General features: G+C 32.5%; 1 protein-coding gene across 1 annotated transcript in view; it reads right to left on the bottom strand.

The window, feature by feature from the left end:
- LOC149078890 (uncharacterized) overlaps positions 1-6,177 on the bottom strand; it is a 52,423-nt gene extending 46,246 nt beyond the window's left edge. The window contains exon 1 of the mRNA XM_089241077.1: positions 5,931-6,177. The gene's annotated coding sequence lies outside the window, so the exon portion shown is untranslated. The remainder of the gene's footprint in view (positions 1-5,930) is intronic.
- Positions 6,178-12,483: the final 6,306 nt, after the last annotated feature.

The raw sequence follows: 12,483 nt of genomic DNA on the forward strand, positions 1-12,483 counted from the left end.
GAAGTGTTGGAAAACTTTCGTTTTGGAGAAATGGATAACGAAAATCTGTATTTATTAAGTACATACCTTATGAGACGACTGATACAAACTCGGAGAAGGCATTGGTGTTGTAAATCAATATAATAATATTTCATCGATTAATACTTACCCATGAACCTCAATTATAAAATTTTCAGCTTCTAGGCGTGAAAGGAAGAGAGGAAAAAAAAGAGACCAAAGGATGGGCGAAATGCACGAGTGGTGTTAAAGTAAACAATCGTACTGCACCTGCGCAGAAACGGCAAGACATTTAAGAGTGGCAGGATCTGCCGCTTATCTGCTGCTGTCACTGGATGTCAGTTGCTCAAGATCGTCTCTAGTGCACGGCGTTCTCCTACATTCTGTGCAATGGAAGAACAGTCTTTCGAATGCAGACAACTGCGCGCAACTTGTTTATCGATTCAAGTCGCTTTCATTGGGCGACCACCCTAAAATGTACTTCCAGCATTAAGGGTTGAGAAGCACTGGTCTTTTGAGATGCAAACTTTCATCTGCTTCACTTTGACATCTACAGTGACAAAAATTGAAGGTTCTCACAACAGACAGGGGCGTACGCCTGATCGACCTTTAGAGGGAGCACAAAAAGCTTGGTCGGGGTGGGGGGACGGCTCAAATTTTTTTTCTACGAGTATTTTTGGATTACTACCCATCAAAAAGCATTAAAATTAACAGAAATTAATTAAAATATCAAGTAAAAAGTACGTTTTGATATTTCAATTTTTGTACAGAAGTATAAAGTTTTTCCAAATTTTTGGTTGGCTGAAGGGGTAGATAGATAGATAGAACCGCTCACAGCCCCGGACTGATGCAAAAAATTAATTCATCACTGCCCCCCCCGGGGAGGACTCGAACCCCGGTCTCTCGCTTGCCGGACGAGTGCTCTACCATCTAAGCTATGGAAGCAGATGGCTTAAGGGGTAGGGGTTAAGGGCTCCCTATGCCCTCTCCCGCATACGCCTCTGACGAGACATAAAGACACAACATTTGGAAGATAAAATTTCACCAGATCAATGTTTTTCAACCGCTGGTCACGGTCCATGGGAATTACCAGCAAGTCCGTGAAACTTGCGCCAAATTCGTGCAGTCGCTACGTAATTCCTTATTCAATAAATAAAATGAAGTCTGCATAGTTGTTTTTTAATTCTGTCTTAGCCATCAGCTGGTCCGCAAATCATTTCTCTCGATCCTTTATTTTTCGCCGGTTCTCAAATTATTTCAGCTCTTTATGTAATTTTTTTTTGCCAGTCCCCCCGTAAAGTATTTCTCTTATCTATTTATTTTTACCGGTCAGCAGAATATTATTATTTTCTAATTTCCACCGTTTTTCACGAAATTTTTCAACATCATTTACCGGTCCGCGATTGGGAAAAGGTCGAAGAACACTGCACCAGACTATTTTTCAGAAGCTCAGATTTATTTCAGCTCTTCTGCGTGGATAGTTTTCTGGTGGGTTATGTATGCTTACACAATTAATTAATTTAAAAATCCAACTCAATCAGTGAAATATTAAAAAGTAAAATTGCTATGCAGTGATAGCAGCCTTTTTTTTCCAGCCAATACAAGGAAACATATTTTTCGAATTTCATGCCGAGGTTAACTCAGAAAGAAAAATCATCTGGTCTCTAACGGGACTCGAACCCTGGCCCTCTTGTATCCCGGAAAAGCATGCTACCATCTTCATCATTGGAGACCCCCCCCCCTTCACGCCACAGAGTGTGAAATAAGGAATGCACGGTCGTGTCTCTAGCATGCTTGCCCAGTATGCAAGAGGTCCAGGGTTCGAGTCCCGGCAGAGACCACTACTACTACTACCACTAAACCATGCATGCACCTCATCCACATGTCTTTGCGGAATTCCTAACGAATTGGTATATGTTTTAATATGTGTGTACGGTTGCGAACCTAACGTTCAGTCTGTTACTGTGTAATGATTGTTATGTGTAGTGCTGCCACCTGCCATAAATTTTTCTAGCTATGACTGAAGTGTAATGATTGAATAATTGTACCGTTGTGTGTAGGTCTGTTGCTCTTTTTAGTGAGACTTTTTAAATGGGAGATCGGCTTCGCGCCAGGAAGTTGGGAACCATACAATACGAACTTCAGCCGACCACCACTGTGGACCAGCTAGACCCTTCGGAGACCATATGACCTTTCTTTCCGAGTTTGCCCTGGCATATAAAGTCCGAAAAGTATCTGTTTCTTTATATGTAGTATTCAATGTGTAAAAGCCAAATTATCTTACAGAAAGAAATATTTTCTTCGGACTTAGTTATTTAGACCTAAAATCAAAAATTTTAATAGTTAAATTGTATCAATTCACTTCGGCAAAATTTCTAGTAGATAAATTAAATATCCATTTGCGAACCAAAACCAAACGTCGAAAAGCTGTTCAGAAAATGTATTCGAAAAAATGTAGGTAATTAATCGAATTACTTATATATACCTTGCGTTGTGAACTGCTCGTGGCAAGTGCCAATTGACTTTGATAATTTCTCATAATCAAACCGAGCAAAACCGAGTTTAACCTAATTAATGAAAGAAATTCCGGGATGTACTTCAGGGATCGACTATTTTGTATCGGAGGAGACGTCAAAATGCGTGTGTCGGTTAATTAAGGATGACATGTCTCTGAATAACTTATGAAACTAATTATCGTTTATGATTCATAAAATTCACCAGCGACATACGACGATGATTATTTCATAAATTTGTGCGGTCTGATGCCGTTTCATTCCTTCAAAAGGCACTATTTTTTCCCGTTTTGTCATTTCCGCAGAAATTTCATATAAAGGGTACTATTTTATTTCTGATAGTTTTCCGTTATTGCGCGTTATTTCACCAATGATGTACAAAACCCATTTGAATAGTGAATAATTTAATAAATAGTTCCATATAATATGCAAATTCTACTAAATTTTCAATAAATGTGAATCCGAATTTTTTCCATGCCTTGTTTGTAGGAAATAATAAAATAATTTATGTAAATATGCAGTTGACTTTTATTTTACTGTTATCCGTAAACTGTAAATATCTTGCTTAGTGCTGTTGAATAGTCGTTATCTTGAATTTTAATTATAATTTCCTCGATTCGGTGTGATTTTATAAATTAAACATTGATTCGAGAAAAGTTTGTTAAATAACATTACAAATTCAGGAAATTTTCTTTCCCCCTAATCTTTTTAAGTACTTTTTGTACCCTCTATGTTTCACCCCATAGAAACGTATTAAAAAATTGAAAATAAAAACATATTAAAAAAATATATTTTGCAAAAAAACACAAAAAACAACACGTGAAAGCTGGTGCTGCGCGCATTTCTTATTAATTATAATGATCACCTGTTTATTTCCAGATCTCTTCCCAGTTTACTTAAAGCAGTTTGCTAATATTGAATTCAAACTGATGTCAACAAAACTTAATCTAGTTTTTACTATCTAGTGAGTTGTGCCGGAAGTGTGTGTGTGTGTACCTAACAGCCTGATTGCGTATCTAGAGTTGCCTAATTTTTCAGTGCTTCCATCTATTTTTCAAAAGTGAAGTGTAATGATTGAATATTTGTACTGCTCGTAGGCCTGTGCGCTCTATGTGGCGAGATTTTTTAACCGGGAGATCGGCTCGCATTCGCACCTCGAAGTTGAGAACCACAGAAAACTAACTTCAGCCAACCACCAATGCGGCACCGGTAGGGAGTCCGTCGCTATGACCACTCGACTACCACAGTGGCTTATGCGCCTACTGGATACCCATGTTTCTGATCGACCTTTTGCTGGAAATTTATGAAGATTATAGTGTAATTTTTTTCCCTTTATCTAGCGGATTGTTATGTGTATTTAATTTTCTCCGATGGTATTTTTGTATTTATAGATGCAAATGTAATTTCTTGTTATTTTTTGCCTATGGTAATAGGTCGACGGCACTTAAATATAATTAATAAAATCCGATCTAATTTAATTTACAGGAAATTTCCTTTCCCTAATCTCTTATAAGAACTCTTTTTTACTGTCTACGATTCATACCCACCCCCCGCCATAGAAACATATTTAAAAAATTCAAAATAAAAATCACATTAAAAAATTATAATTGCAAAAAAATAACATGAAAATTCGTGCTGCACGAATATTTTTAATTGGAACAAAATACACGAAGTGTATCACCACAATTTTTATAATTTTGGTGATTTAGTATATCACCAGTAATTTAATTAATTTTTAATTAACTGAATTGGTAAATTTATGGAAATATGCAGTTGACTTGTATTTTACTGTTATCTGTAAACTGTAAATGTCTTGCTTAGCGCAGTTGAATAGTCGTAATCTTGAATTTTATTTCCAATTTCCTCGATTTGGTGTGATTTTATAAATCTCTGAATACGTAAAATTTCAGCAGCTCTCGAAAAATGACACCGGCAGGGAATGAACTCTTATAAATTAAAAGGGTATTTATTGTATTTGCGTAGCCGTATTTTGTGCTAAAACAATTTTAAAAAATACTTTCTAAAATTCCAAAAAATATATATATAGAAAATAAATTTGTTTAATGGGTTTATTTTTTTTAATCATGTTTTTGCCACGTATATTCTAATATTTACCGGACTATAGAGTGCTAATTGAATCTACATGTTGGACTTGTTAATGTTACATGTTGGACATAATAAACTTCATCAACGTATATTTTTTTCAATGGTTACTTAATCTGGATGTCTGCAGCCATTATGAATCGACTGAGGACCGCAAGGCACCTGACCTTGATATTTATGAAGTTTTGGAAAAAATTAAAATGGCGTAGCCAAATAATAATCCCAGGAGTTAATTTTTAACCTCAATTAATAATGAGGGTGTTTGAATATAACTCAGTCGCTGGTTTATAGAACTGTGACTGGTGTATCCTGGAACGTGAATAATTTCGTGGTTTTCTCCTGTATTCATAGCTGTAGAATATTTCTCGTTGCTGTTGCCCTAAAATATATGTACAAAGAAATATTTCATGTTTGTTTGTTTCCTGTAAGACAATCTCGTAACCATCAAGGGCTCTGCTAAAACAAAAAAAGAAAAACAGGAAAACTCTTCTCTCTACACTAGTTTCTGTCAAGAATTCGTTATAATTGTGTATAACAAATTCGTATGAAGAAATAATTTCATTGTATAGGAAAACGAAAAGGTATGCTCTCCGAAATGTTTTTTTTTTATAAAACAAATTCGGTTAATAGACTCTCGGTTAATTTGCATCAGTGGAACATGGAAGTCAATTAAAAAATGATATACTAATTAAAAACATCACTGCAATATAGAAATACTAACTAACATGCGAATTATCTATAAAAAAAAATCTAATTTTCCTGGAAACCTTTACATTGAAAATACTGTACCTTAATTTTTAAAAATATAGCTGTGCAACATTATATAATGGCTATAAAGGCTTTAAAAATAGCTTATTTGTAAAGCCTATAAAAATTGAATTTAACACCAAATTTAAAATAAGTTTTTTTAATATAGTGCACTGAAAAAAAAATCTTATATTATTTGAATATTTATCTAATTAGAGAATATATTTGAACACTGGATGAATTCATTCAAAAGTATCACTAATATTTTCAAAAAATTAAGAGCAATAAAAAACATATACGTATATCAAAGTTATGTTATGAATATTAAAAGAAATCTCCCTACACATAAATGATATGAACATTGCATATTTAAATAATTTTTAAACTTTTCTCTAAAAAAATTTTCATATATTTCAAAAAATCTTTCTATACATCTCTATAAAAATATAAAAAAATTCTCCGTTACTTGAATTGATAATTTTAACTATCAGAATTTACTGAAAATGTTTTTTAGAGAAAAAACGGGATTCCAAAAATTACATAATTAAACTCACAATAAAACATACTTACAACACACACGAGTGAGTTTCGCTTCTGTATTTCACCGCTATTTGGAATGACACTCGTATATTTTGTACGAAACAGTTTATATTCAGTAGAGTTTCGTGAATAACAAACGGCACGGGAAAAATGTCTGGACTTGAGTGACGGTGCACGAGTGCGATTCGTTCACCCGAAACCGATGATGGCAAGAGCTCGACTGAAGCGCAAGAACAACAACAAGAATGCGTTCGGTCTGAGACGATTAAGGATCACTGAAAGACCAAAAAGGCCGGCAGGAGGCGGTAAGAGGAGGAGCACAGTGCGCAGTATCGCATTCATCCCACCAAACTACACAATAATACTCTCTTTTCCCGTTTTCTTCCCAAGTATGAATCTTCCAATACTTTCATTATACACGCACACACACTTAGATTCAAATATTTATGCATTTGGTCCAAAGTTTGATTAGACTATTTCTCATACAACGTAACTAGACAGCTATATGCTAATAATTTGACGAGTGTGACGACATATGACATTTAAAAATGTTGATTTTTCAAAAATGATTAAAAAAAATATTTGATTCAAGACATATGTGTCCACGGGCCAAATGTGGCCCTTGATCTCAAACTTAATTTTGCAAAAGTGACCTAAACAGCACATTCCCAGACTACTCAAGTGACTCTGCGGCACATTTACGTTTCACTTAAGTGATCTGTAGCACAATTCCAGACCGCTTAAGTGACTACGCTACATTTAAATATCGTTTAAGGTACCTGCGACACGTTCTTAATTCACTTCAGTGATTCACGGCACATTCCCAAACAAATTAAGTAACCTGCGGCACGACACATTTACAAATAACTCAAGTGACGTGTAATAATGTAACTTGTGTGTGTGCGTGTGGAGCGATAATTGAGGCATTGTTTCAGATCACTTGATTGGCCAGCGATATATTTACAACAGATCACGTCCACTTTAGTGTTGTGATTTTACATACAAGTAATCGGCGAATGAAATCTTAAAATGCGTTTTATACGAAGAATGTTATTTTTTTTTTAAGTTTTACTTGAAATTCAAAAATGATTTTGAAAAATATATTTATTGCATCATTTGAAATTTTAATACGATATTCTCTGCTATACATTGTTAAGGTAACATATGAACCAAAATCTAAGGTCTACCAATTTTATTTGTCAAATTACAGTGTTTTATGAGCAATATGAAGAATGAAACTTCAATGTGAGCATACCATACAATCCTTTAAATTTTGGATCATGACCTGAAACAGTACTAACTTAACATACTGTAAAAATAACAAAACATTACACTCATAGAATTTTTTGCAATCGCAATTCGAATACTACATTTATTTTGCTTAAAATTTGACATAAAAATTACTTTTTCATAGAAAGTGACATAGGTAGTTCAAAGTTTTTATTATAGTTTTCATCATTTTGGGACGTTTTCTATCAAAAAATGATATTAAAACTCACTTCAGTGATATTTTACAGACAATTTCACTGGAACGAAGTCGAATACCTTAATTATAAATCAAACGCAAAAAGTTGTGTCAAAATTATTCTTCGATCGGTTAGTTGTTTCTTTCAAAGTAAAAGAAAGGAATAATGAATGACAGTGTAAAAGTTAGAAAGAAACAAATTTTGAACATGTTTTTCCTCAGATCCAATTTCTAACGTTCTTGTAGCCTATCCGTAAGATTAAAAAAAAACTACCACACTAAAAATTGTAACATTTTTGTAGAAATCTTTGTTCCGCATTTGTTTGTAAAATGAACTTCTGATTTAGCAATTTACTAATGGGAAATATTTGAAAGAAATATAGTGAGTTCAGAATTTTGAGATTTATCTTCTTTTTTTTTATACTATTTATATCTATTTTCATACTTTTAAAATTCATGGAATTCTAACAAATGATATCCGTATTTGAGATTCATTTGCTGTGTGTAAATATCCGTACTTTATTTTAGAAATTTAGGTGCAGTTGTTCTTTTTTAATCTTACGGACAAGCTCAAAATTGCAATATAAGAAAATTTCGAAATGTTTTTTCATGTATATACATAATTATACTTCGTAATTTACTTGCATACATTAAAATTCATAATTTGAATTCATAATATCCTTGCATACATTAAAATTCATAATTTGAATTCATAATATCCTTGCATACATTATAATTCATAATTTGAATTAATAATTTCCTTGCATACATTATAATTAATAATTTCCTTGCATACATTATAATTAATAATTTGAATTCATAATATCCTTGCATACGTTATAATTCATAATTTCCTTGCATACATTATAATTAATAATTTGAATTCATAATATCCTTGCATACATTATAATTCATAATATCCTTGCATACATTATAATTCATAATTTCCTTGCATACATTATAATTCATAATTTCCTTGCATACATTATAATTCATAATTTCCTTGCATACATTATAATTCATAATTTCCTTGCATACATTATAATTCATTTCTTTTTTTTCAGTTCAGGACAAGAAATTGGCAAATTTATAGGAAAATTTTCGTTTATAACTTGCGTCAAAAAATGGGATATTTTTTTCAAAACAATTTCTGAAAAGTCTACTCTATATAGGGGTCATGATTTCCTTTTCCTCGTGAAGATGGTCGTATCATGTTATATGAAGCTATTGATAAAGGGTAACTTATGAATATTCTATTATGATAAAGATTATTCTTTTTCCTCTCTAGTTTCTTTCTTAATTTTTACTATGTTCTATGCATTATAAAATGTAAAAACATCTCACAAATATCAAAAGTTACTTTGAGGCTCACGTTTACGGCCTCTCGAGAGTTTTTATTGAAGAAATTGATTGAAATAATTTTTTCAAAAATTATAAAATGTTTTTGTGAACTATTTAAATTTATATTTTTTTTAATTTTGAATTTTATACTTATCAATTCAGATAAGTAATTTCATTACTTTCGTAACAAGATCAAAGCATTCCTCATTATTATTTTATTAGTTTTCTTTACTGATTGCATTATTAAGATAAGTACTTATACCGTATTTTTGGAAGTTTATTACTTTCTTCAAAACTGGTTTTTTTTTTATGAACGTTTTTATTTATTTATTACATCTGGATTTTACGTTATCAAAATCGTATTTTTTGCATTGTTTTTCCTACACTCTACCACACATAAAATAAAATTACATTATCTTAATCACAAAGGTTGTTTAAATCAATTATCTAATTATGTTTTAGTTTCTTTCCCTAGTATAGGAAATGATCAGTGTGAAAACAGACAAGACAATTATTTTGAAAATCTAATTTTCCAGTCCATGCACTTTTATAATCATTTTATTTTCATTGAACATCAATATGTCTTAATTTTTCTCTACATTTTCTCTGAGTAACTAACCCATAAAACTTGATTCCCAACGTGCCCATAACTTAAGTCCTAAATATATTTGTTAATGTAAAATCCGTCTCAGAATTAGTGTAAGGCATACAATATTTTTTAGAAATGAATATAACTACTCCCCGTCAATTCTGCAACAGAAAGGAAATTTTCTTCCACAGAATATTATACATGGCGTGATTAAAACAGCCTCTCCCATATAGCGTTACGAGATCACCGAAATTTATCATAATATATGTTTTCCTCATATGATGTACAAAGATTTCCCCTTGATTTTGATATATTTTTCGTAATTTTGTAGTTGTCAAATTTTAACTGCAGTGCACCCCTACATCCTGTTCATCCCCCTTTAACCAAATTTGCTGATAACTTTTGCTAAATTAAATTACTAACTTTTCGTGTTAGATATTTCCTTTTTTGACTCAAAATAGCTTTTGAATACATGTCGGTTTTCTTTACTGATTTGCTTTCCTGTAGGCATTCTAACATTGCAAAGGAAACCGCGGCCACTGTAGTTTACAAACTTAAGAGTTATATACCATATACGTGGGATAAATCCGGTTTTTATGCATAAACACGAAAATTTTGAGAAGTTAATTTGAAGTGAGAATTCATCACATTTGCCGGTGATTATGTTTCAGTACTAGCTCATATGAATGAATATGTATGATGAATAGCTAATGAAATCATTCGAATTTACCAGAACTTGCTAAAATTAGGATGATGAATCCAATCGTAATGTCGATCATTCTTTAAAATGTTGATTAATGTGAAGAACAGTACTAAAAAATTATATGAAATGCTATGTTTTTATTTTCAACTCTTCAGTTTTATTTTAATTCAATTTCGTTTTTATGACGACAAAAGCCGTGCGGAGTGCACATTACGTAGGATTGAAACTTATAAATGGGTAAATTTAAATGATATTTGTATGTAGTTTTTACATATTTATCAAACTCACTAAATTCATTTTGGAATTGTGTGGTGAATTCCAACACTATTGGCAAGTTACGATAGACATATTGTGATAAATCGAGAAGCTATCCTTACATAGAACCTTTCTGATGGGCAGTATATTACATATTTTTATTTATTTATTTTTTTCCGTGATACAAGCTCTTATTTTGTTTTGCTGTAGTTTAGTTATATTTCGCATCCGTATCTTTTATGGTCATATTTTTTCAGGCATCTCGTTGGGTAATTTGCCTGTTGGGGCCTTTGTGTTTGTATTTGTATACAGGATGATCCAAAAAGATGGGTAAAAACTTTAAGAGGTGGTAGTACACACTAATACAAACAATTGTCATTGAAGAATGCATAGTCTTACATGAAACGCAAACGCGCTAGAGCGTTTTGAAACGGCCGCTCCGTAATACCGCTTTAGTAATACTGAGTCCGCGCCTTTTATGCATTGTGACGCAGATTTATATACGGTTTCTTTTTCTTCCCCAGGTTACATTTGCATGCATGGTGTTCTTTTTCACTCGATAAATTTCAACAGAAATAAAGGAATAAGAAATCTTGAAGTTTTTGTAATCTTTTCTGAATCACCCTGAATACATACAATATAGTCGAATCCTCTTATAACGAAATCGTTTAGTTCTGTCAGAAAATTCTTATACAAATACAAAGCCACAACAGGCAAAATGCCCAACGAGGTGGCCGAGTAAAGATGTCCATAACAAATATGGATGCCATATATTTCTAAAATACAGCAACCCAATTAAAACTGCAATCATAAAAACTAAAAAATATGTATAAATGATAATATGTAACAAACTATGCATAAACAATATTTGCGGTTGTCTTATTCCAAGAATGGATGGCTTCTCGATTTACCCCAACATATTTATCGTATTTAAGATCGTATTCTTGTCATTAAAGGGGTAAATACTTATATTAAAAAAAAATTCTCAAATATGAGTATACTAGTAACGATTTTCCCGTAACATAATATTTAAAAACAATGTGATCTTTTGACCATTTTTGTTGAATTTTTTTTTTTTTATCATTTTTTTTCACTCGAGAGTTAATTAGACCTGGACCTAAGATTAATTGTCGTTTCCGAACGGCAGTGTTTGACCCCTTTTTTAATACTCATCGAGTGGTTATGCGATAACCCTTCTGTGTCGAACTCCTTGCGGTAACAATCTTTTCCTGTGGTCATGTTTTCACCATTTCTGTTGTACCTACGCTTCCTTAAGATCTGTATTTGCTATCTTTTATCATATCCGACGATAAGTAGGCACTAGTATCATTTGAGACATCTCTATATTTTACAGCTACATGAGTAACGTAATTATAAGTTTTTCAGTGAATGGAGAAGTTTGAATTTGTGTGATTATAAAATATGGATACTAGTAATGAGCGAGATTCACATAAATTTCATCACACATTGAATTTTCCATTGCTTTAATGATCAAGCTGTTGCCCAAAAATATTTTCATACCACTTAAATATTTTTTGAAACCAAAATTTTCGTTTCTTTTTTTCCACAGTGACTATTGAAAATATTTATAACTTTCGTTAAATGCTTATAAATTTCTGAAGATATTTTTTTTAATGATATAAACCCAATTAGAACGAATAGTTTTTATCAACCCATCGTACAAAGCTAAAAGTTTTCAAACTTTCCGACTGGAAGATGTTGAAATAAATACTGTCATTAAAATCCATTCAACACAAACGATGCATGTGAAACTTTTCACCCAGTAGCAAATTTAATAATTGGAGTACATCATTATGAACGATAATGAAGTGTCGCGAAATGACTTTCAACTACTTCATCAATAGCTGTAGGAGCCGAGATTGCCCATGGACTGTGTAATTCTCTTCTCCTGTTTCCTATAATTGGAAACTTAGAACCGAGTGAATGAGTGAGTGAGAGTTTTCTACTCCATTCAAAACTGAGACTTTTAAAAGCTGAGCATGTAAAGAACCAATTAAACGAAATACTTCTATTTACTTTTGCTAATTGAATAAACTCGAACAAAGTGGAACTTGGGAAATAACTGACAAGATGGGGTGTATATGTGTATATCATTCGAGGAAATGGAAGAAATGAGTGGGGCTACAAGACACCGGCAATGGCTTCAGGCAAAATGAGACTTTGGAAGCATCACGGAGGAATGCTCGTGCATCTGCGAGTTCTCAAAGGC

Source organism: Pholcus phalangioides, unplaced genomic scaffold, assembly GCF_987345545.1.
Source record: "Pholcus phalangioides strain wild (caught in Gottingen) unplaced genomic scaffold, Ppha-v1.0 ptg000013l_1, whole genome shotgun sequence".
Lineage (NCBI taxonomy): Eukaryota > Metazoa > Arthropoda > Arachnida > Araneae > Pholcidae > Pholcus > Pholcus phalangioides.